The sequence below is a fragment of the Pyrgilauda ruficollis genome, unplaced genomic scaffold (assembly GCF_017590135.1).
Source record: "Pyrgilauda ruficollis isolate IOZ18807 unplaced genomic scaffold, ASM1759013v1 scaffold205, whole genome shotgun sequence".
Lineage (NCBI taxonomy): Eukaryota > Metazoa > Chordata > Aves > Passeriformes > Passeridae > Pyrgilauda > Pyrgilauda ruficollis.
The window spans coordinates 940652-964266 of record NW_024519763.1 but is presented as its reverse complement, the minus strand read 5'-3'; positions in this window follow the sequence as shown (position 1 = coordinate 964266).

The window sequence follows — 23615 nt, the reverse complement described above, 5'->3', positions numbered from 1 at the left end:
CACGGGGCTTTGGCACCTCTGCTTGCCTGGGGATGGCCCCACACCTGTGGCTGTGGGGGGCAGCTCTGTGGGCAGCAAAGTGTTTTTAACTTCTCTGTGTGCCTCTCGTGGGCATTGTTCCCCTTCATTGTTCCTCTGCGGTAGAAGAAGGTTTGTGATGGATGCAGAGCTGGTAAAAAATAAAATAAAATAAAGAACAATCCTAGTCCACCAGTTCTGAGCTCCTAACTCAGCGAGACTCGATTCTGCCAAACTCCAAATCACACATGCCATAGAAAATGTAATATTGAATAAAACCCACTCTCTGCCCTGTAATCCTGACTGGACAGAGTCGTTTAGGAGGAGGTAAAAATGAGGCAGTGTAGAAACACTTGTGGTGCAAAACAGGAGACTCCAATTTCTTCTCTGCCACTGCAGAATGAGGAGAGTTTTCCCTCAAACTCAGAAAGGAACAAATTCGGAGCCCCCTACGCAGGAGCAGCTTTTCCCAGGGTTTTTTCCATGGAAAAGCTGGCAGGCTGTGAATGGAGGAGGTTTATTCTGCTCCAGCAAAATTCCAGGAGTGCCTGGAGCTGCTGCAGAATTGCGGCTCCATTTCACTCTCCTCTTTCTGTCAGATGATCTGCTTTGTTTTCCACAATTTCTTTTATTCCCCAAAATGTTCTGTAGCAGTGTTAGATTTCTGATACGTGACACTGTGTTAATTTGTGGTTTTTTCTCTGTAGGGAAGCTTTGATGAGAAATTATTGCAATTTGTGAAAGCTTTATTTGTGCTGCTGATGACTCAAAAGTTAGAAATGCTGCTCTGCTGTGATTACTGGCCTTAAAAAAATGACACAAATGAAAGTGGGACTTTTTGATTCCAGCAGAAGGACTTTGTTTGAGGCAGAGAATGGAAGTATTTTTTATCATTAGCTTTCACTCATTTCAGAGGAGCTGGGCTTGTTAATAACTTTAAATGACACAATGAATCTGAAATATTAATCCACTTAGTGCTCTTCTAAGGACATGGATAAGCAAATGCCAAGCAAGAAGCCCTGGGAGCTTTGGGAAGGGAGGGAGTTAAAAATACAGGACTGGGGACAGAGGAAATAGCCAAACACAGTGTATTTTCTCTACCTGAATATCTGGGGAGCTGGGACCAAAAGGAATCACATGCTGCCCGCAGGAAACGCTCAGCTGGGAAGGGAAGGGGCTGGCTGGGACACAAGGATGATTCCAAAGCAAGATTCCCACTCCAGATCCCCACACGGGGCATTTTGGGAAGGCCACAGAAAAGTAGAGACCGAGGGGGAAAGTGCTGGAAGTTTCTCTTTGCAGTTTACTTTTTGGGCTTTTTTTTAAGGAGTCTCAAAATGAATCTGGGAAAATTAGAAGGGGAATTTACATGGTATTTGAGGGATTTCCTTGGTTTTACAAATATTTTATCTTTTCTATTAAAAAAACCATTAGGAGGTGTGAAAGGAAGGCGAGAAAAGGTCAGGCTGTGCTCTCGTTTGCTCTGGTCTAAGTCCAGACCAACACCTTTAATATCAGCGCAGCCACTCTGGATTTGTGGCTGTGGGATCCTCAGCCCGGCCTGCTGGGTGATGCTGTGCAGCCTGGAAATGCTGCATGCATGGAGCCAGCTTCCCTGCAGCTGCTGCGCTGCCTGGGCAGGTGCTGGGTGATGCTCTGCAGCCTGGAAATGCTCTGTGCATGGAGCCAGCTTCCCTGCAGCTGCTGCGCTGCCTGGGCAGGTGCTGGGTGATGCTCTGCAGCCTGGAAATGCTCTGTGCATGGAGCCAGCTTCCCTGCAGCTGCTGCACTGCCTGGGCAGGCTGTGGGACTGCTGGGTGATGCCCTGCAGCCTGGAAATGCTGCATGCATGGAGCCAGCTTCCCTGCAGCTGCTGCACTGCCTGGGCAGGGGCAGAACGGGGCAGCTCTGGGGCACAGAGAGGGTAAACAGCCACAGCTCAGGTGGGGCACTGCTCAGGCTTGGGGGGGCTGGATGGAGCCAGGAATAAACTTGGGTTGGGGTGTGTTTGGGAAGAATGGCCTGGGGTGGAAAGGTCCTTGAAGGGCATTCATCCCCACCCCATCCATGGCCACCTGGCACAGTGTCCTCACCATGCCACTTTGGGGGGCTGCTGAATGAAAAACAGGCAACCCTGGGAAGACAGGGTCAGGGAAAACCTGTGTCTTGGGTGCTGTTTTAAATTTTAATTTATTTTTAACGAATTGCCACTTTTACGCTTTGTCAGACAGACCCACGGAGCCCAGGTGCTGCAGAGCCCCTGGGCATGCTGGTGTGGATATCTGGGGTGTTTTGGAGACAGGCAGGCAGCACACCCCGAGGCTCAGCTGGCTCCAGCTCACCACTGCTGGCAGGAATCCCAGGGCCACAGTGTCCCAGGAGGGGAGAAAAGGGGGGAAGGCAGCAGGAACTGGTGCAAACTGGGAGAGGAGGGGGGTCTGGGAGCCCCACTGGGCTGGGCACAGCAGCCTCTGTTTCCTGCTCTCCCTTCCCTCTGCCTGCTTTTCCCTGTGCTTACATTTTTAAGGAGAATTACTTCTCTGGAGCAGCAGGAATTCGCTTGGTGCATCAGTGGTGTCTCTGGAACTTGTGATGGGCAGTTGGTGTTGTCTCTGTGCATATCAGAGAGAGGAACTGGCAGACCCCTGCCTAGGTCTGGTTTTAGGGGCATGGAAGTTACACTTGGGCTGGGCCTTTCTGTGGCTTTGATTTGTGGGAAGGTTTTGTTCATTGTGGGTGTTTTGTTTTGATTTTTTTTAAATTTTTTAATTATTATTGTTGTTGTTTGGGGTTTTTTGTTTGGTTTGTCTTTTTTTGTTTTGTTTTGTTTTCAGGGTGTTTTTTTGTAATCATGTGTCGTATTTAGCAATATCTGGTCCAAGACACAGAAGCAGAAAGCCTGTGAATGACCATGTGTCGCCTCACACTTTAAAAAGTATAAAATATTTGGTTTCTAAGTAGATTTTCCAAATGCAGTCAAGTTTTTTCTTTGCCAGCTGTTCAGGGTTGTGTGAGTGGCCCTGGTGACGTCCCCAGCCCCCAGCTGCAGAGCTGAGGATGTCTCTGGATGGTTCCCTGTTCTCCTTTCCTCATTCTCCCGTTCCCTGCCCTCAGTCCCACATCTCTGCAGTGTTTATCTGTGTTTCCCAGCTGAATGAGTGTCCCTGGTGCTCTCAGTGGCACCAGGTGACAGCAATCACACCGTGCTGCGGTGTTTTACCCTGTGCCCCATTTTCAGGCTGTGATGGGGGCCTGAGGAAGAGCGTGGTGGAAATGCACTAATGTCTTGGATGAGTTTTTTTGGCAAGCTCAGACTGGCTTGTGTTGGAAGGGACCTTAAATCCCTCGCAGTGCCAGCCCTGCCATGGCAGGGACACCTCCCTGTCCCAGCCCTGGGGCTGCTGAGTGCAGGTGTTGGGAGAGAGAGAGCTGCCTTCACCAGGGCACTTATGCAAATGACAGCAAAGAACAGGACAATAAATAAAAGCATTTATTTTTCCTCTTGCCCAGGCCATGCTGGGGAAAGGTGTGAGCCCAGAGCTCTGGAAATAGAATTTGCAAAGGTCAAAGATTGCTCACAGAATTCATAAATGCCCCTGCTTAACACAACTGCCCAATTACTCTCCATGAGTAACTTACCAAACGCTTCTCATCTCGTGTCAGACAAACTGGTTCCTATTAGAAAAGCCTTTTCTCAGGTTTCCAGCTCACCCTCCTTCTCAGATTCCTGCCTTTGGGAGAACAAGTTTTGGGGTTATAAGCGCCTTTTGTTACAAGATGAGTTAAAAATCGTCCTGGTGGCCTGGGCAGTGCTTGCATCCAGTGGTTTTAGGGGTGTTTTCCAAGCCAGAGGAGTCTGATTGCAAGCTGTACCTCCTTGGAACCCGCGGCTCCGAGGGCAGCTGAGCAAGTTTGCTGATGAGGTGAGGGTTCTACCAGGGCCAGGGGTTCAGGAATCCCCTGCACCCATTTTTGGAGGAGAATTGCTGCAGGTGAGCTTTGCTCAAGGTTCTGTACCTGCTCCTGGTCGCCGATCTCAGTGGGAATGAAGCTGAGCTGGTGTGGGGTCTGCAAGGAATTCCTCATTTTTCTCACTGAGGCAGAGTAATTTGACCACAAGTTTATTCTCCTTCTGCATTGCATTGCTGGAGTGTTCCCTGAGCAAGGCCAGCTTTTCTGAGCTCACTCAAAGCATGAGCCATGGCACCTGGACGAGGGGGAGAGCTGGGGTGGGTCTGGAGAGGAGGAAATGCAACAAGTACTGACAAAATCATATTTATTGGGTTGGGGTTTTTTTATTATTTATGAATATTGATTAAAATATGAGTGGCTGTGAAACACGAGCAACTGAAGAGAGGTTTGATCCCCTGGATTCAGGGCTGTGGGGATCATCTGAGGGCTGGACCTGGAACTCCTTGAGTGTGTGTGGAAGGCAAAGCTGTGAAGGAGCGTGGGGAGCGTTCTGTGCGCAGCGTTTGTGGGGAGGTGGGAGGCACAGGAGCTGCAGGTACAGGTGGCTGTGATCATGGCAATGCCTTGAAAATCGCCCATTAGTTCTGTCTAATAGGCTTATTCTGAGAATAATGGTTCTGCATATCTTTGGAAGATTCACTCCAAAGTCTCAGCATTTTCCGTGTCTTGCCTGGAGAAAAATCGCTTCGCTTGAAAATCAGGAATTGTCAGTGAGCGTTGTCAAAACAACTTTATTTTATCAAGTCAAGATAATGTTGAGAGAAGTCTATACCCACTTTAATTGCTTTGACATTCAATTAGCAAGACATTCTACTCCTCTCCAATAGAGTGAGCTTCTGTGTGGCTCACAGGAAAACCCGGCTGGAAAAGCACCAGGGGCTGTCGTGGGGGCCACGTTCCAGCCCAGCTCCTGCTCATGCCCCACTCCCCACTCCTGGAAATTCCCAAGAAACTTCATCCAGTGCTTAACTCTCCCATGTTGGTTTTTTTTTTCCTTCTGCATCTCCCTTGTGGCAATTTAAATCCCGTTTTTCCCCCCCCAATCCACCATAAACATAAAAAACCTGATTTTTTCCTTCCGTCTTCGCTACAGCTGTCGCCGCACTCGAAAATTGTTATCGTGTCCTCCCCTAAGTGCTCTTTTTTTAGGATAAACAACCCCAATTCTTTTAATCTCTGCTCAGGTGTCAGGTTTTGCAGGGCTCTGATTAATTCCGTGGCGTTGCTCGAGGTGCATTATGCCGGGTGAATAATGGCCCTTGTCCCCCAGGATAGGTCATTCCTACCCGGGGCCGGATATTTATCCATTTAATCACTGCCCTCGGCGGCACCGGCGCCGGCCAGGAGAGGTGGGGAGGGTGCAGCCTGATCGATGGCTCTGGGGCTGGGCAGGGAGCCTTGGCACTCCGAGGTGTGCCCGGCGGGTGACCCAGGAGCGGCGCATCCCCGGCCGCGCGCAGGAGCCGCGGTGCTCTGCCTCTGCTGCTCAGCCTCCCCAAACCTGGCCTGCCGCTTCTCTTTCCCCGGCTAGCTGATGTTGAGAGTGGGGGGCGGCAGTTTTTCCCCCCTGGAGCTCCGTTGAATCCCAGTTGTCTGTTTTTTTGGCGCAGTATAAAACACAGGCAGCGCACAGGGGTCCCAGGGAAACTTTATTTGATGGTGTTTCTTCCCCTCTTTCTTCCTGGGCCCCGATTAAGGGGCCAACAAAGACTTATATCTCAGGGGAAAGGCAGGGGCAGACCCAACTTCCAACAAATCAGGAGAGTTGGGAGTAAAAACCCAGGCGGAGAATAACGGTAACGAACCAATAAACTTCCAAGGAAGAAAAACAGTCTTAGGAAATGGGTAAAATTTGGAGAAATAGAAACTAGAAACTAGCTGACGACATTTCTGGGAAAAGGGTGGAGACAAAAGAAAAAACAGCACCAAGGAAAAACACTAAATCACAAATCAAACCTTAGACCTACTGATAAAACCAAAAGCACGATACAACACTGGCCTGCAGGGAACTTGGCTCGCCCTGGGAAGCCTGGAAGGGTTTTAAAGTTCTGTCTGAATAGATGGGTTTGTGTCAGCACGGTGGTGGGCGCTGGGGGAGGTTTGGGTGACAGCCTCTGCCGGTTTGGGGATGCCCAGGAGCTCTCCAGGTGTGCTGGAATTAGTGCCAGTGTCATGGATCCCTCTGCTGCCTGCCCTTCCTCTCTCATCCTCCCCTCCTCTTTCTGTAGGGCTGGCAGCTGAAGGCCACCAAGCTGCAAATATTGCAAGTTTTGTACCTTCAACCCCCTGGAGTAGTGAACTTAGAGTGTGGAGCTGCTGCCCTGCTCTCCGTGCCCACAGCCCTGCTTTGTGCCTGCTCTGGCAACTGGAAGCAGCTCCACTCTTCTTGGATTGCAGTTCTCCCTCTCTCTCAAAGGGGAAAAAAGGGGGTAACTGCATTTTCCTGCTGTGATGTCTTAGAGATTAACTCACCCCCTTTAAATATTTGAGCTTTCCTACAGGAGGTGGGGCAGAACAGGAGAGGGAGGCTCGGATGCAGATTCTGCACTCTGTTCTTTGATACCCTTCATGTACTGTTCTCACTAAAGCTGAATTCTAGGATTTTAATTTTAAGTTAAATTTAAATTTTAGCTTTAACTTGAGGAGACTTAATGATTTGCTTGGATTCATTAGAAATTTGTTATTTAAAAAAGCTGCCGCAGTTATGCCAAGGAGCAAAGTCAGTGGGTGAATGTTTTTGTTGTGTTGTTTGGTTTTTTTCCCCCAAATCAGTGAAAACCTGAGAGAAGTGAGACAGAGTAGGAGCTAAAATAAAATGCTTGGGTGTGATTTCTCTGTTTCTTGGAACTGAAATATTTGCTAGGACTAAAGTAAATTACTTTGGTACATTTTTTTGTTGTTGTTGTTGCATAACTTCAAAACTTTTCTCCCTCCCTGCACATGCAGGGGTGGTTTGCCATGTGGGATCATGGAATGGTTTGGGTTGGAAGGGACCCTAAAGCCAATGGCAGGGACATCTCCCAGGCTGCTCCAGCCCCATCCAACCTGGCCCTGGGCACTGCCAGGGATCCAGGGACAGCCCCAGCTGCTCTGGGAATTCCATCCCCTCTCTCCCAGGCAGGAATTTCACCCAGATCTCCCAACAGGCTGGGATTGCTTCTCTCTGGTGACAGGGGGAGGAGTTCTGGTGCTGGGTTAGGATTCCATGAGCTGCCAAGGGAGAGCCCCCCTTGGAGACCTTCCGTTCCATTCTCCCAGCTCGGGCGTTTTGGGCCTGGTTCTGGAAGGTGCCAAGGACCTGCCTTGTGCAAAAAGCAGGAGATGAGCGAATGAAATACCAGACTTGCAGGAAATAAAGAGCAAAACTCTTTCTGGAAAACAATATTTTCTGTTCTAGCTCTGCATGTGTTAAATATTTGATATTTTGAGCTGGAGAAGCCGAATTTGCAAGTGGCAGTTGATACATGTACATATAAAGCATTTGTCTGTCTCCAAAACAAGCCCAGAGAGAAGGATGGGGTGAGGCAGCATGAGAGGAGCATCAGGAGAGATCTTCAGATTCCAAAGTCTCTCCTTTTAACCCATAAATATTTACACTCCACTTCTCTCGCAACATCTGTTCCCACCGCGCCAAGGAGTAGCCCTGGAACCGTACATCTGACACGAACACTGAAACTGATAAAGAGTAATAATTAATGGGACATTTGCGAGAAATTAACTGGCTCATTTGCATGTTGAGGCTGTGCCATTTCGGAGCAGGGCTGTTGTTTGTGTGGCGGGTGGGAAGGTGATCCCAGAGAGCTCCTCCTGCAGCGTGGGGGCACTCCCAGACATTTCCCAGCCTTCAGACCCTGACTTCTTGAAAAGCCACTTGGAAACAGAGCTGTGCTTTTCTTTCCTCTTCTGAAATGTGTAAAGCGATGGAATTTCTGGGGTGTAAATGAAGTTGTGTTGAGGGAAGGTCTGTGGTGCTGCAGGGAGGGAGAGGCTGCGCTGAAATGTCCCTGTCCTCAGTGAACCCCACATGGAAAGGCCACATCACAGCCCAGCTACCGTGGCCCTGAGGTGATCCAAACTTACTTTTAATTTTTTATTTGAGATTATTTTAATTTATGTGCACACTTGGAATGTTTGGACACGAGCTCTTCCTCTGGCTGGGCTTCCCTTGAGTGCCAAGTGTGAGGGGCAGTGGGAAGGGGGAGACCGTGGAGAGACCCCAGTGACCTCGGGGGTTTTAATGCAGCCTCATCCCGTTGTCTCCAGAGGCTCCAGTGCCCTTGGAAGTGACAGTCCCCCTGTGCTGGCACTGCTGGGGCACCTCCAGGGCTGGGGACAGCTCTGGGTCATCGTGGTGGGAGAGACCCTGAGGGGCTGGAGCGTGTCCAGGGAAGGGAACGGAGCTGGGAAGGGGCTGGAGAATTCCTGAGGGAGCTGGGAAGGGGCTGGGGAAAGGTGGGGATGAGCACAGCTGGGACTGGATCATCCTGGATGGATTTTCCCACATAAAGGATGATGGAATTCTGGGATTTGGGTCTGGCTGCTGGAGCCCAGCTGTGGGCCTGGCTTGGGCAGCAGCTCCCTGGAGCTCCTCAGGTGTCTCCTGGGGCTCTCCAAAGGCAGCACCTGGGCTGGCACCATCCCAAGAGCTCCTGGGGGAATGAGGCTGTCGCTTTGCTCACTTAGAATACTAAAAACCCAGCCAGAAGAAAAGGATGTTGAAGTGCTTGATGCTCTTGTCTTCTCCATAACCCACATTCCTGTGTGACTGATGCTCTGGGCAGCAGATTTCCCAGCTGCAGTTGTGTGTGGTACTCTGCAGGTAAAGGTACCTCTGGGCTGGAACAGGCACTTCCAGGCTTTGTCCTATTTATTTTTAATATTTCCCATCGTGGCTCAGCTTTGCAGTTGTTTTAATGATAAATTGTGGCCACTGTAAACAGAAGTGCTCCAATCATGGTCTCACTGCACGTGTCTTTCATGGCTGTGCTGCCACAATAATGAGGGATGGGAGATAATGACTTAAGGAAAAAGCTCTGGATTAAGTGGGACAGTAAATTAGGCATTTATCTCTCTCCATTGGAAGCCTGTTTCCAGTTCCCTTTGAGGTCTCAGCTGAGCTCTATTTAAAAGTAAACCACGTCGTATTTCACCAAGCCAGCCCACTCCATAGAAATCAGCATATAAGCACTCACATTAAATTACCATATTACCCAGGAGGTCCTGGTTTTCAGGAAGGTCAGAGTTGAGCTGTATTAGCAAGAAAAAATAAGGTTATACCATTCCATCATTTTACTGTGCATCCAGAGGGTGGAAAATTCCCACTTCCTCTGTGCCTCTGTTTTGTTTTTCCCCTCCTGCGTGTTTTAAATTTGGGCAATTTTTTGGCCACGGGAGAAGTGGTGTGTGCAGAAACCACAGACCTGCAGTTCTCGCTGAGGGGAAAGGGTTGTCCTGCTCTGAGAGCCACCGAGGTGCCTTTGGCCCTGCATTCCCTCAGCATTCCCTGGGAAACTGTCCAGGGGGATGGCTGGGGCTGCGCTCGTGGCACCCCAATCTGTTTCATTTAGAGGGGATTGGAGACTGCAGGGTGGAGGAAACTGCTCCCCACAGGAGCAAATCCCCCACACTGGAGAGACAAGGAGGCTCCTACACCATGGAAGGACTGGGATGGGATTTGTTATCCACCAGACTGGGCCAGGATTTGTTATCCACCATTCTGCTGAGCTGGACTAAAGTTAGGTGATGTTTTTGGGTTTTCAGTCCGTTTTCCACTCCTGATTTCAGCCTAATTTGGGGGTTGGACCAGGTGATCTCCAGAAGTCCCTTCCAGCCTGAACTGTGCTGGGATTCTGTGGTGTCCGCAGTTATTTGGGGGAAAAGGGGGAATTGTGTGGATCCCTGAGGTGCTGCTGTGCCCATCCCTGTTCCCTCTGCTCCTGGGGATCCCTGTGAGCTCTCGTGTGCCGTGCCTGTGGGATGCCACGTTTCTCAGCAGTGACTAAGGGTATATTTCTTCTGTGCTGGCAGAAATCTCAAAGGATGTCTTTAACCAAGGAATTCTTGGATTTTCCCCTCTGGCCACCCGAACTTCCTGCCTGAAGGGATCTCAGGGAATGGTCCTTCTTTCCAGGCTCCCACTGCCAGCTCAGCCCTCTGGCCTTGCTGTCAATAAAGCTCAATACTGGCAAGCTCATTCCCAGAAGTTTGTGCTGGAAGTTGATCTCCCAGTTAGTTCCTCCACAGGTCAGAACACCATTAATAAATTGCATTAAGTGTTGAGGCAAAGGTTGGAGAAGGCAGAATCCCAATCAGTATTTTACTTGGCTACAATATTCAATTAAAATATGCAAAAATATATATTTCTGCATATATATTTTTCTCTCCGTGATGTTTTCTCCAACGAATTTTCTCTGACTTGCAAAAAGTAATGCAGAAACATATTCTCAACATTACAGAACCACAGCTGAACCCAAGCAGGGTCAGAGGGGCCAACTTTTGAGGTGTCAGCACCATGGAAGTTGATAATCAGGAACAGGAGGCTGATACCATGAAAATATCAATGATTCTAATTGCTGCCAATTCAAGTCCTGACCTTCATTTCTAACAAACTTTGCAGATTAATTCACACCCGAGGTATTTATACAGCGTGATCTGAACTGGTTTATACCTTCCAATTTTTCAAGTCCAGGATAATGCTGTGGATGAAACTTTAACTGAGCAGCTCCTGAATGCTGCAGCCACAGCTGGGCCTGCCCAGGGAGCTCTTCCCACGCTGCTGTGGGACAGCCCAGCCCAGAATCCCAGGGTCCCTGAGGCTGGAAAAGCTTCTGAGGCCAAATCCCTGTGCCCATGCCCACCCTGTCCCCAGCCCAGAGCCCTGAGTGCCACCTCCAGGAATTCCTGGGACACCTCCAGGGATGGGCACTGCAAACCTCCCTGGGGAATTCAATCCCTGAGCCCCCTTTCCATGGGGAAATTCCTGCTGTGCCCACCCTGAGGTGCTCTGTTGCAGCTGGGCTCCTCCCAAGGTGCTCAGAGCGCTGGGCTGAGCTTCCAGAGGAATGGAATGGAATGGAATGGAATGGAATGGAATGGAATGGAATGGAATGGAATGGAATTCCAGTGGGATCTAGGTGCTGCCAGCAGCAGATCTGTGTCAGCCTCTTCCCTTCCAGGAGAGGACTCCTCTTCCCCTCTGCATTTCCCGCGTGCCCCAGACCTGAGCTGCCCGCGTGCCCTGGAATTCCCGAGCTGCCTCTTTGGCAAGATTTACACCCCTAACCTTTCTGCTGGCACCTGGGACTGAACTCTGCTTCTGGAGAGAGGTGATTAAAGCCACCGTGCCCGCTCTGCCTCGCTTTTGAGAAGGGGAAGGAGCGGCTGTGCCGGAGCCAGGCTTGGGCTCGCTGCTCAGCTCAGCAGATTTTTTAATGTCAACAATTAAGAATTGCCATTAAAGAGTATCACAATCAAAGAGTATCTGCAATCCAGGCCGAATTAATGAGGTACACTGAAACCTCCACCGTGATCCCACGTTCCTGGAGATGCTTCTCCCCCCTCTTCCTCAGTGAGCCCACCTGTAACCATTGCTGCTCTTAGTGGTTTTAAATTATTATTCAGCTTTTGCTCTAAAGATGAAGAGTTGCAGAGGCAGTGTGCTGGCAGGCAGGGTGTGGGTCGTGGATCTGGAGCACAACACCCAAACCTGCTGCTGTGCTGTCACATGAGGGGCTTCCCTGGCACTTCCCTGCCTAAGAGACCTCCAGCAATCAGAAAATTCAAATCAAAGGTGGCATTCCAGGCAAAATGTTCAGTGCAGTGGTTTTATTGATTTCTACAGGGTTTGGCCTCCGTGCTCTCCCTAATTTCTGCACAGGTTGGGATCTCTCTGTTCTCAGCCCCAGCACTGAATGTGTGGCACTTCTGCCTTAGGTGACACTTCAGTAACTCAGGTGTAAAGCTTAATTCCTGTTTTTATTTAAGAAAATACCAAAGGAAACTCTAGAGGTTTTTTTTCCATTGCGTGTGATATTCCAGCAGCTCTGCTTGGCACTGGTGACGAGCAGAACTCAGATCCCACTCCTTCTGGGAGGCTGCTAAAGCAGCAATTTCTACCTTGGAATAGTTTTGTTTTGAGTCAAACTGTGTCAGAAAAAATAAAAACCACCCACCAAAACCCAAACAACAACAAGAAGCCCCGACTGCTTCTCCTGCGAGGTGTGAACTGCATTTCCAAGCACATTTGAAGACATTTGCTTTTTAAATTCCTGCCTGCACATTTTGCCATCCTTCCTGACGAACACAGAGCAGAGTTCTCGTGTCCTCTCCGTTTGTGCATTTCTCAGGTGTTGGTCCTGGCAGTGAGTGTCGCTGTCAAGAGTAAATGAGCTCTGGCAGGGAGGTTTTATTCTCAGAAAAACTTTGTTGGGTGAATTTGTGGGCAGCTTTGTGGTTGTGCTGCTGAGTTCCTGAGGGAGGGTGGCATTTGTGGGGAGGGGGTGATGCTGTGGGGACAGCTGGGAGCAGGTGAGCTCAGACTTGGGCTCATCTTGGGCATCTTCACTCCAGGGGAGCCGTGGGTTTCATTCCTGGGACACCTCCAGGGATGGGCACTGCAAACCTCCCTGGGCAGTTCCAATCCCTGAGCCCCCTTTCCATGGGGAAATTCCTGCTGTGCCCCCCCTGAGCTGCCCTGGGCCAGCCTGAGGCCGTTCCCTCTGCTCCTGTCCCTGTTCCCTGGAGCAGAGCCCGACCCCCCCAGCTCCAACCTCACAAAATTCCATGGAACAGCCTGGCTGCGGCATGGACCCAAAACCTTCATGAAGCAGCGCTGGTGTTTGAGTAACCATAATCAAATTTGCATTTGAGTAACTGTAACCCAGTGTTTGGATTTGCAGCAGTGACCAAAGTGTGTGAATGCACACCTTGCTTTCCAAGGAGCCCTGAACTTAATGAAATAGAGCTGATAATTTAATTTTTTAAGTGAAACATGGGCCACAGCCCATGGGTGAATTTAGACCCAGTGTGGTAGGAGATGGTTGCAGTCTCATCCCAAAGCTGGCAGATTGGAATGCTTTTTTGAAAGATAGGAAACACTTATTTTATTATCAAAGGATTTTGGAAGAGGGGAAAAAAATTTTAAAATTGTCTTTCAGCCTTAAGAATTGTGTTTTGTTTCGTGTGTGGGCAAAGGGAACATGCAGCCAGGCTGGGGATTTTTTTATTATTATTATTTTTTACTCTCCAGAAAGCACTGGCAGCTGGATTGCTCTGATCAATAAAATTACAGCACGGGAGCAAGTCACAGTTTGTCTGCAGGTTCCAATCCAGCTGGAGGGAGGTAATCAATAACTTTGTTTATAATGACATCTAGCTGGCAGCGTGGGGCTGCTGCTGAGCAGCCTGGCCAGACAGAAGTTGGAGGGAGCAGTGGCGATGCTGAGCTCACCCTGTGAGGCTGGCACGGCCAGAACAGCAGGGCAGGGAGGGTGCCCGCCTGTGAGGGGCTTCTTGGAAGAGAAGGGCTTCATTTTGTGATTTTCTGGTGCTTCTGAAGAATTGCAGCCTGTCCTGTCGTGGTGGTGTTTGTGCCTCCCCTCGCCCTGGCGGTGCCAGGAGCAGGGAGGGTCCCTTGGTGCTCACAGGGAGCTCTTCTGCTCTTGCCCCTTGTTGTCAAAATGCTTTGAAGTGTCCACGAGCTGCTGGGTCTCCTCTGCTCTGCTCTTCTCAGCCTGTGCTTGGGAGCAGATTGAAATCCCCATCTCTGCTGGGTCTGGAATATGTGAGGGTGCTGGAGCAGATGTTTGGGAGCGTTCTGTGGAGAAAGCAGTGGCATGATAGGGCTCTTTAAAAAGAATTCTGCTTTGATCTATTGGTGATCTTACGGAAACTTGTAAACAACATGACAAGCCCAAAAACTCGGTGGTTTTTGTTGGCAGTGTGGTATAAACTCTCAGCCAAACGCAAGGTGTGAGGGGCTGCTGGCCTGGGTGCTGGGGCGGGTTTGTTCCTGGTGCCTCTGATCACGTTGCAGGAGGAGTTTGGGCTGGGCTGTGGGATGATGATGAGGAGGATGATGATGAGGAGCCCCGCGCTCTGTACCTGGCGCTGGGCTGTGGGATGATGATGACGATGAGGATGATGAGGATGATGAGGAGGAGCCCCGCGCTCTGTACCTGGCGCTGAGCTGTGGGATGATGAGGAGGATGAGGATGATGAGGATGAGGATGATGAGGAGGAGCCCCGCGCTCTGTACCTGGCACTGGGCTGTGGGATGATGATGATGAGGATGAGGATGATGAGGATGAGCCCCGCGCTCTGTACCTGGCGCTGAGCTGTGGGATGATGAGGAGGATGAGGATGATGAGGAGGAGCCCCGCGCTCAGCCCCTCGCGCTGGCCGTGGCGGTGCCGGAGGGAGGAGCAGAGCCGAGCATCCCGGGCTGGGTCACTGTGTGCTCCGGGGCTCTGGCGTTACGGGCAGCCTCCACCGCCCGCTCGGGCTGCTCTCACCGCCCCGCCGGCCCGGCTGGTTGCAGGGGCCTTTCCCCGTGCCTTTCCCCGTGCCAGGGCCGGTTGGCACTGTGCCAGGGCCGGCTGGCAGGGCGGGCCGGCCCCTCCGCAGCCGCAGCCCAGGCCGGCCCCCGGCGGCTGCCGCGGATGCTGCGGCTCGGGCAGCGGAGCGCGGGGCTCTGACAAGAGATCAATACTGTCCTCCCGGGCGGGAGCGGCTGCCGGCCCTGTCAGAGGGATGTGTGCCGTAATTGGATCAGGGATGCGGGAGCCATCCCAGCCTCCCGTCAGCACTGTCACAGCTGTCAGATGTCATCCCTCCGTACAGCTGTCACCGCGGGAGGGCCGGGGCTCCTTCTCCCTGCTAACCCAATGCAAATGTCCACTTAGCGGATGAATATTGAAGATATTAGACACTTCTCTATGCCTTTATGCAAAATAAAGATCTGTGTCATCTGTGAATTTCATGGAAATAAGTTGCAATTTATTCACTGTGAGAAAAGTGAAGTGAAGCCTGTAAAAATGAGAAATTATTTGGTTCAGGCTATTAAAAAAAAAAAAAAAAGAATATTTTCCCAGAATAAACAAAATATGCAGATTTTCTTCTGAAGAGTAAAAACTACCAGCTAAATATATTTTCATGAGAATAGCAGCTTTATCTTAGAATATTTTTCCATGCGTATAAAAATTTATCATTTCTAGATATCCTTCCTGCGGGAGAGTGATTGGAGTAAACTTTGATTTCTTGGCGGGGCGGGGGCGGGAATCACTATTACAAATTACTGAGAGATATATTCCTAATATTTGTTTCCCAGTGGCTCGGTGCCGGGCGAGGCTCGCTCTGCCGCTGCCACGGCCGGGCGTGGAGCCGCATCCCTCGCGTCCCTCCGCTCCCACAAAGGCGGCGGCGGCGGCAGCGACCCGGGAGGCCCCGGTTCTGCCTGGTTGTGCTCGGTTCTGCCCCGGTTGTGCCCGGTTCTGCCCCGGTTATGCTCGGCTCTGCCTGATTGTGCCCCGTTGTGCCCGGTTCTGCCCCGGTTGTGCCCGGTTCTGTCCCGGTTGTGCCCGGTTCTGCCCAGGATCTGCCCGGTTCTGCCCAGGCTCTGCCCGGTTCTGCCCCGGTTGTGCCCGGTTCTGCCCAGGCTCTGCCCGGCTCTGCCCCGATTGTGCCCGGTTCTGCCCAGGTTCTGCCCGGCTCTGCCCCGGTTGTGCCCGGTTCTGCCCGGTTGTGCCCGGTTCTGCCCGGTTGTGCCCGGTTCTGCCCGGTTGTGCCCGGTTCTGCCCGGTTGTGCCCGGTTCTGCCCGGTTGTGCCCGGTTCTGCCCGGTTGTGCCCGGTTCTGCCCGGTTGTGCCCGGTTCTGCCCGGTTGTGCCCGGTTCTGCCCGGTTGTGCCCGGTTCTGCCCGGTTGTGCCCGGTTCTGCCCGGTTGTGCCCGGTTGTGCCCGGCTCTGCCCCGGTTCTGCCCGGTTGTGCTCGGTTCTGCCCCGGTTGTGCCCTGCTCTGCCCGATTGTGCCCGGTTCTGCCCGGTTGTGCCCGGTTGTGCCCGGCTCTGCCCCGGTTGTGCCCGGTTCTGCACCGGCTCTGCCCCTGTTGTGCCCGGTTCTGCCCCGGTTGTGCCCGGTTGTGCCCGGTTCTGCCCGATTGTGCCCGGCTCTGCCGCTTCCCGGCCCCTCCGCGCCGGGAAACTTTTGGGAGCAATAGCCGGAGCGAAGGCGGCGGGGCTCTCGGGGTGTCCGGCTCCCTGTGCCCGCTCCTGCGGCCCGCAGCGGAGCGCGGTGCCTCGGGGCGCTCGGGCTTCGGGCAGCAGCAGCAGCAGCAGCGGAGCCGGCCGTGTGCGCTGGGGCTGGGCTGCCGCCGTTCCCCGTTCCCCGTTCCCCGGGCTGGAGCGGCTCACCCGCGGCACGGCGGGCTCGGATCGTGGCGCTGGGCAGGAACGAGCTGCTGCGCTATCGCCCCGGGAATTAAACCCCGACACTGCCCGGGCTTTGCACCCCCGCCGCTGCCGGCGCATCCCTGCTCCCGGTCCCGGCCGTTCCCGAGCTGGCTGCTCGGCTCTGCCTTATTTATTTAATGATTCCGTGCCTTTCTCTGCCCAGAGCCCGGGGCTGCCCCTGGCCTCACCCCGATCTCCACCGGGTCACCCCAGAGCTGGGGAAGCCCCCCTGGGAGCCTTCAGCCCCCTCTCCAGCCCACCCCGGCAGCTGTGCCAGCTCAGAGCCTCTGCCAGCCTCGTCCTTATGGCCGGGTGTTATTTGCAGCACAGGAATAATAATAATAATAATAATTACAATAATAACGGTGCCAAGTGGAAGCAGCAGCCGTGGTGGTCCAGCAGGGCAAAAGCGACTCTAAGGGGAACTTAGAGAAGGTGGCCTGAATATTAATTTAAAATGCAAAATTGTCATTGGTTTCACTGGCGGCGGGATCAGGAATTAATTGTTTCCTGACTTGTGCTGTTTGGGAAGTTAAAAACTAAGCAGGCTGTGCTTGACTTTTGGTTTTGTTTTTTTTTTTTTTCTGGTGGAATACTGATCGAGCCAGAGGCATAATCCGGGCTCAGGGAAAGCAGGAGGCCGGGTGGTGGCTGCAGCTCTTTTTGGAGCATCCCTGGCTTGGACTGGGTGTCCTTAAAGGTCTTTTGCAGGCTGGAAGACTCTTTGATTCTGTGGTCTCCATCTCCACGTGCACCTCTGTGCTCAGCCGTGGTGACAAAGGAAGTGCTTTTTTTCCCCCTTTCCTTTTAAACGTGGTTTATGGCTAATTACATCAGAGATCCCAAACAATCCTTCTTACATTTGCATTAATAAGGTGTCTCACGTGATGCCTACTGAAGGAGGAGTATACATCAAAGGTAGATTAAAGGTTGGTTAGGCATCAAACTATGTTCTGTATGTAAATTTATAGCCATGATGTGCTGTGCAAAGATAGCTCCCCCTCTATTCCTGTGCTCCTAAATAAAATTAAAAATTCACAACTCTGGTTTATGAGATTTTAAATGAATTTGATCTCTCTTTTGGGCAGGGCAAATAAGTGTTTTGTGATGTATTATTTTACAAAAAAAAAAAAAAAAAAAAAAAAAAAAAAAGACGACCATCGTTCTGGCTCATTTAATTTTGCAAGTGAATGATCTAAGATTAACTACAGACTAGTCAGTGCAGTTTAAAAGCTGAAAGCAATTTTCAGCCATAGATGGTAATGCCACATTTAGTCCACAACCGAATGACTCTAAATGACTGAGCTGCAAGGTCTTTGTATATGACCACAGGGCCTGATAAAGCCGTAGGAACACAGTAAAAGCACAAAAATAGTTCCAATTTATTTGGTGCCATCACCTTAATGAGATTAATACAGACGTGTTCATGTGCCTAATTGGTGATTTTGTTTTAACTGGTAATGAAGGATTAAATCTTCAGGCAACAGGCTCCTCGCAGGAAAGGGGATTGGAGAGAAAAGTTTTTAATTATAGAAGGCAGCTAGTGAAATACACCACTGCAGAGTTAATAATGCATCTTTAATAAAACACAGATATATGACATAGGTGTGTTTGTTGTGCGTGCCTGGCGAGTTCAGGGGGCGTTGGTTTGGCAGAGAGCGACGGTGCCCAACTCGCCCAGCGGCGCTGGCATCCTTGGCTGCACAGGAGGGGACAGCCTGGGCACGCTCAGGAAAACCCAAAAACCCACTGCGTCCGTGGGTTGGGAATGTCCCCCCAGCCCCGCTGTTTCAGCTGGAGCAGGGTTTGGGGGCTGCCCCTCCCAGACCCTGTCCCGACTCCCGGGAGCTCCAGAGGGGGAAGTTCAGCCGGCAGCTCTGCCCTGCCGGGGCCAGTTGTGAGCAGGGAAATGTTAACACCATTAACCCGCTGCCAAAACACAAACACCCAGCCTGACTCATTAAAATCTAATTACGAGGGGGCAGCTGAGCCTGGGCTCGCTTTTGACTCAGAGGAATCTTGCAAAAGGCACCAACGCAGAAACCCGGCCCAGTGTGGGCCTGGCACATTCCTCGCAGGGAATAATCCTGTCTGTCTCCTGAAATGGCTCTTGTGGTCATTTGAGTAAATTTAGGGGGGTTTTGGTTTGTTTTATTGGATTTTTCCCTTTCTTACACGTCACGCATGGAGGTAGAGTATGGGCCTTATGGCACTCTTGAGTTGAACTTTCGGTAGAGACAATGGCTAGGTCTTTAACACCTTTGATTGAAGATACCCATGCATTTTAAAATTGTTTTTTACCTTAAATTGCATTTGAAGATGGTGGGTTTTATCAAGCAAATGGCTTTTTATTTTTTTTTTATAAAAGAAAAGTAGCTTCTGAATTTGTCTTGGCAAAAGAGCAGTTCCGTCACCGTGTTTTATCACCACTCCCCTGTTATTTGTAAAACCAAGATCCTCTCAATTTTCTTTTGCTTTTGCCACTGAGAGGGGAAAAAAAACCAAAACCCAAACCAAACCCTGAAACATCAACAGCAAAAAAGAATAGAGAAAAGATGAACATCAGAGCATCCTGTAGCAAACCAAAGTCCGCGCGCTCGTCCCATCTTTCAGCCTCTGATGATATATTGGGAAGCGCTTTAAGAGGACTCTGGGAAGCTGCAGGATTCTCCCTTCCCGTCGAACGGAGACAGGAATATATTTTACGTTCCCTGTCAGGTTGAACTTTAAGCCATCTCGCCCGCTTTCCGTGTAATTTCAGCATCCAGCCCAAATGGCACCACGCTCCGCTCGGTTCCGGCTGCCTGGAGCCGCGGTGCTCCGGCGGCTCCGGCGGCAGCTCCGGCCCCGCGCCGCGTCCCGCTGTCCCCGCGGCGTGTCAAGCCATTACAGCGGGGCCCACAATGTCACCCTGGTCTCAATGGTTCGTCAGCTGAAGGATATGGTTAACAAATGTAAACCCAAACTTCAGAGGAGCTGCTTTTCTGTGCTAAGTGATCTGTATTCCCTGTGAATTTACTTTCCCCTAACCCCGTGAAATTAACAGTACTTTCTGACATTCGACCTCCTGACCTCCCATATAATAAGAATTTAAAAAGCACCATGCATGAGTGTGTCTGTGTAATGCAAAACTGGGAAAAATGACCATGTCACCATTTTATTATACAAAACCTTCTCCGTCTCCATTGCATGCTTCATATGTGAGTGCTCGGTTCCGAGTTATTATAAAGAAAAACACAGTTTTAGCCGTAATAACTCACCGCTCCTGACTTTTATAGACAATAAATTGTAGCAAACACACATTGCTGCGGCAGGGCCCCGCACTCCATTAATGCAGATATTTACTGGGATAAGTGTTAAAAATAGGCTGGGGGGAGAGGCCGGAGCAGCGGCGGCTCTGGGGGGCCGGGTGCCGGGGGTGCGGGTGCGTGCACAATGTGTAGGTCTCGAGGTTTAAGAGGCAGAAGCAGAAAAGTGTTATGTGGAAATGATTTTGCAGTTATCAGGCTCAGGGGATGACAGCCTACAAGAGTAAGAACAAGGTGCTATGTGGCTTTTTCTTCACTGTGAAGTAAAGATTGGCAGCTGGAAGTAAGGCTTACAGGCAGACCTGCACACAGGACCTCTTCACCCAGGACTCATAATCACTACTCAAAGGAAAACGCATTTACCAGTAAAAGGCGGCTGTAGCCATCAGAAGTGTGCTTAAAACACCACTTAAATATCACTTTATACGCTATTACTTGCAAACTGTGGCTTGGTATTAAATTATACTTGCATAGGCTTTTGCTTAGGTGCTGATAATGCTTTTGAGGTTGCATTGGTGAAGAAGAATTTAGGCTGCTTTACAAGAGACGTGACTGGAATATCCCCCGGTGCTGACAGTGACAGGGTGAAAAATTGCAGAACTGTACTTTCTTTCCCCATATAGATTGTAATTTTAATTGTCATTGTGGCCCTTCTGTTTTAATTATGGGACTTCTTTGATATATACCAGGACATCGTATTGAATGAAAATATGGTGCTATAATAGTCTCTTTATAATTAATGACCACATGTAGATCTTGGTGCATAAAAGGAAAGGAATAAATGAACAATTTATTTAACTAGGTTTTGGATTTCTTTCTGTCTTCCAGTGAATATAAAATGATCCTGGGGCTTCTGAGGCTGTTTGATGTAAGAACTGCACTGAATGGCTAATAAAATTACATTGGTGTAGATTACTAAACATATTAGGTGGTTTTATTTAAAAATGTTCCCATTACGGATGGTATATTTCCCCTATTTACCGCGTTAGCCTCCCTGGGCTCCCGATTCCGAAACAAACGAGCGTTTTCTTTCGTTTATTTGCGAAAGCCCTTAAAAAAATTAATGCAGCTCTGGCTGGCGGGGGCTGCAGGGTGGCAGGTGAGCTCTGACGTGGGCTGCAGGTACCAGGCAATTTGTGCATCCTCCGCAGGCTGTGCAGGGCCCTTCCTCCCCCCAGCTTCTGCCTTCGGAACAGGATGGATTCCCGTTCTATTAATTTCTGGCTCAGTAACTCATCCTGCGTGTCCAGGCTTCCGCAGGGGTGGATGTAGGAAAACAATAAAAATAAAACTGACTGGTAATTTTGGGGGTTTTTTTTTCCCCCCTGATCCGGGCAGGGGAAGCGAGGCGGCCTTTGTGGGGTGCCAGGCATGGGCCTCGGCTCCATCCCGCCGCTGTCCTTTCCCGCAGAGCGGGCGCCTCGGCGGCTCCCTGAAACGCAGGCACGTTTGTCCAGTGTCTGTCAGCGTAAAAGTAGAAAATATCCCCTGACAAGCTTCTGCTAATTTTATTGCGGCGCGGCGCAGCGTGCACGCAGCCGGGGCGGGCGGCGGGGTTCAATCGCCGAGCAGCAGCGAGCGCGATCGGCAGAGACAGCCACTACCCTGGGGTCAGCCGCGACCATGCCACTTCCATGTGATGTCTACTTGGGGTGATGGTGTGTAAATAAACGTGGGGAATTGCAAATCTTGTCATGGCCACGCAGAGCAGCTCAAGCATTTAAAGATGGTTGCCCGCAAACCTGACTGGGAGGTGGTTGCTCTGTGTGGTGGCTGAGGAAAAGCTCCCCTCTGCGCCCGAGTCTTCTCCTGGCTGACATCTCGGGGAGCACTGACCCAGCACGGCATCGCTGAAGGGATTAATCACCAAATTGTTTCTCATTTTAGCGGAAAGTAAAGAAACCGAGCGCGCTCCAATATTGGTCTTTTAAAGCCGGGCTCTGCCGGCGCCGGCTTTGTATTTATGTTATCTGACTTGATTTATTTGTTTTTTAAAATGAGGTGAGGAATCTTAATGTCCTACTGTTTAATGAATTTGGGCGCATTAAAGTTCCATGAGGTCTTTTCATTATTATGAACTTTGCTAATGTTAGAAAATAAAATATTATAGAATTCACATTTTCTGCTTATGAAGCTAATTTTATTTAAATACTCCTTACAGTGGTCATTAAAACACACTTAGATTTTGCTGCCTTCGACCAGTCAGATGTATTTTTTGCCAGTTTTACATTTACACATATCTGTTTTTCTGTTACTTTTCCCACATGACAATTACCTTTCATTACAAATTTATAAAATCATTTACATTTGAGCAGTTTAAATGTTTCTGCTGACATTTTGTAACTATTACCCTCTCCTAGAATGGCATATGTTCAGGCAGTTAATAAAAAATTAAATGGAATAGCACTAGACAAGGTGAAGCTTTGTATCAGAGTGTTCTGCACATTTCTGGAAATACCATCTTTGTGTTGCAAACTGTGAAGTGAGGTTAGGGCTGTGCCAATATGTGTATTTGTCAGAACTGTCACAGAGTCCATGAACCAGCCAATCACTCCGCTCTTAATTAGACAGTTACACTGGGCTTTTTAGAAAGCATCCTCATGTAAAATGGTGTCTGAGCTTCCAGAGAGGTGCGGGGAGCACCGGGGGCACGGAGCAGCAGCATCACAACACCTCCTCCCCGGCTGAGGCAGAGTTTGCAGCCGCTGGCTCCTTGTCGAGGGATGGAGACCGTGGATTGCAGGAATCCTCCCGGATTTTAAGCAGGGAGTGTTGTCTGAGACCTGTCTGAGGCTGCAGGGTGCGGGGGATTCAGGTGCGGGGGTGTGCGTGGCACAAATAGATGAGAGTGGCCACTCAGGAGAAATAAAATTAGAGGGAGGTGTGCCTGGGCTTGCCTGGGGGCTGCTGGGCAGCGTGGGTCGCGTGTGCCCGTGGGAGGCTGGGGAAGCTTCTCTGAGCCGTGTTGTGGCTCTCAGAAACATCTCCTCCTAAACCTGACCTGGCTCTGCAAAGATACCCACAGAATATTCCACCAAATGCAGAATCTGCAACCAGGCTTAGACTAAAGAAAGCAAAAAATAGGGGTGAGAATAATCCTGCCTGCCAGCCCGCCGTGTTTCAGTTTCCTTTTTAGTTCTGGATCAAAAGGCATTTGGGATTTTTTTTTTTTTTTAAACAAACCCCAAAATTGCAGTTCTCCATTTCTGACCGAATGTGCAGTTTACAGCTATATCATAATCCTGTGTTTAAACATGAAGTTCACAAAGATCCTTTTAAAAAACACACGTAGATTTGCACTGCTAGGAGGCAGGGTTTGCCTAATAAGTGTGGAGTGGCCAGGAGGGATTATTAGTGTTTGCCACGAAATTCACCTTGGGATACGCCTGGGATAAATTCCTTGGCTCCTTATTTAAGCAAAGCAGGGCAATATTGAACTCAGAATACTGGAGAAATTCCATTTCCTCTCTGGCTATGCCCACGCTGCTTTGTTTCCCAGCACGAGTGCTCCGGTGATGCAGGAAATATTCCTGAAAACCCACGATTCCCCCTCTGCCCCGGGCAGGATATTCGCCGTGGGGCAGCTTGGAATGAGCTGTCGATGGCCGTCAGAACCCAGGGAGTGGAGCAGAAACACGGAGTTCTTGTGGGGTCCCCGACGTGCAGCTCAAGACGGGGGGTTCGGTTCCAGCTCTGCCAGCGGAGATGTCGGGGGCCAGGCCAGACTTGGAGGAGCAGGATGAGGAACAAGTTTGGGGTGACTGGCACGGCTGATTCTGGTGTAAATCGTTATTCCAAAGGCGTCTCCGAGAAGTTTTAACAGTCATAGCAGATTAACCTTGCCTGGGCATTGGGAGGCGAGTCAGCTGATG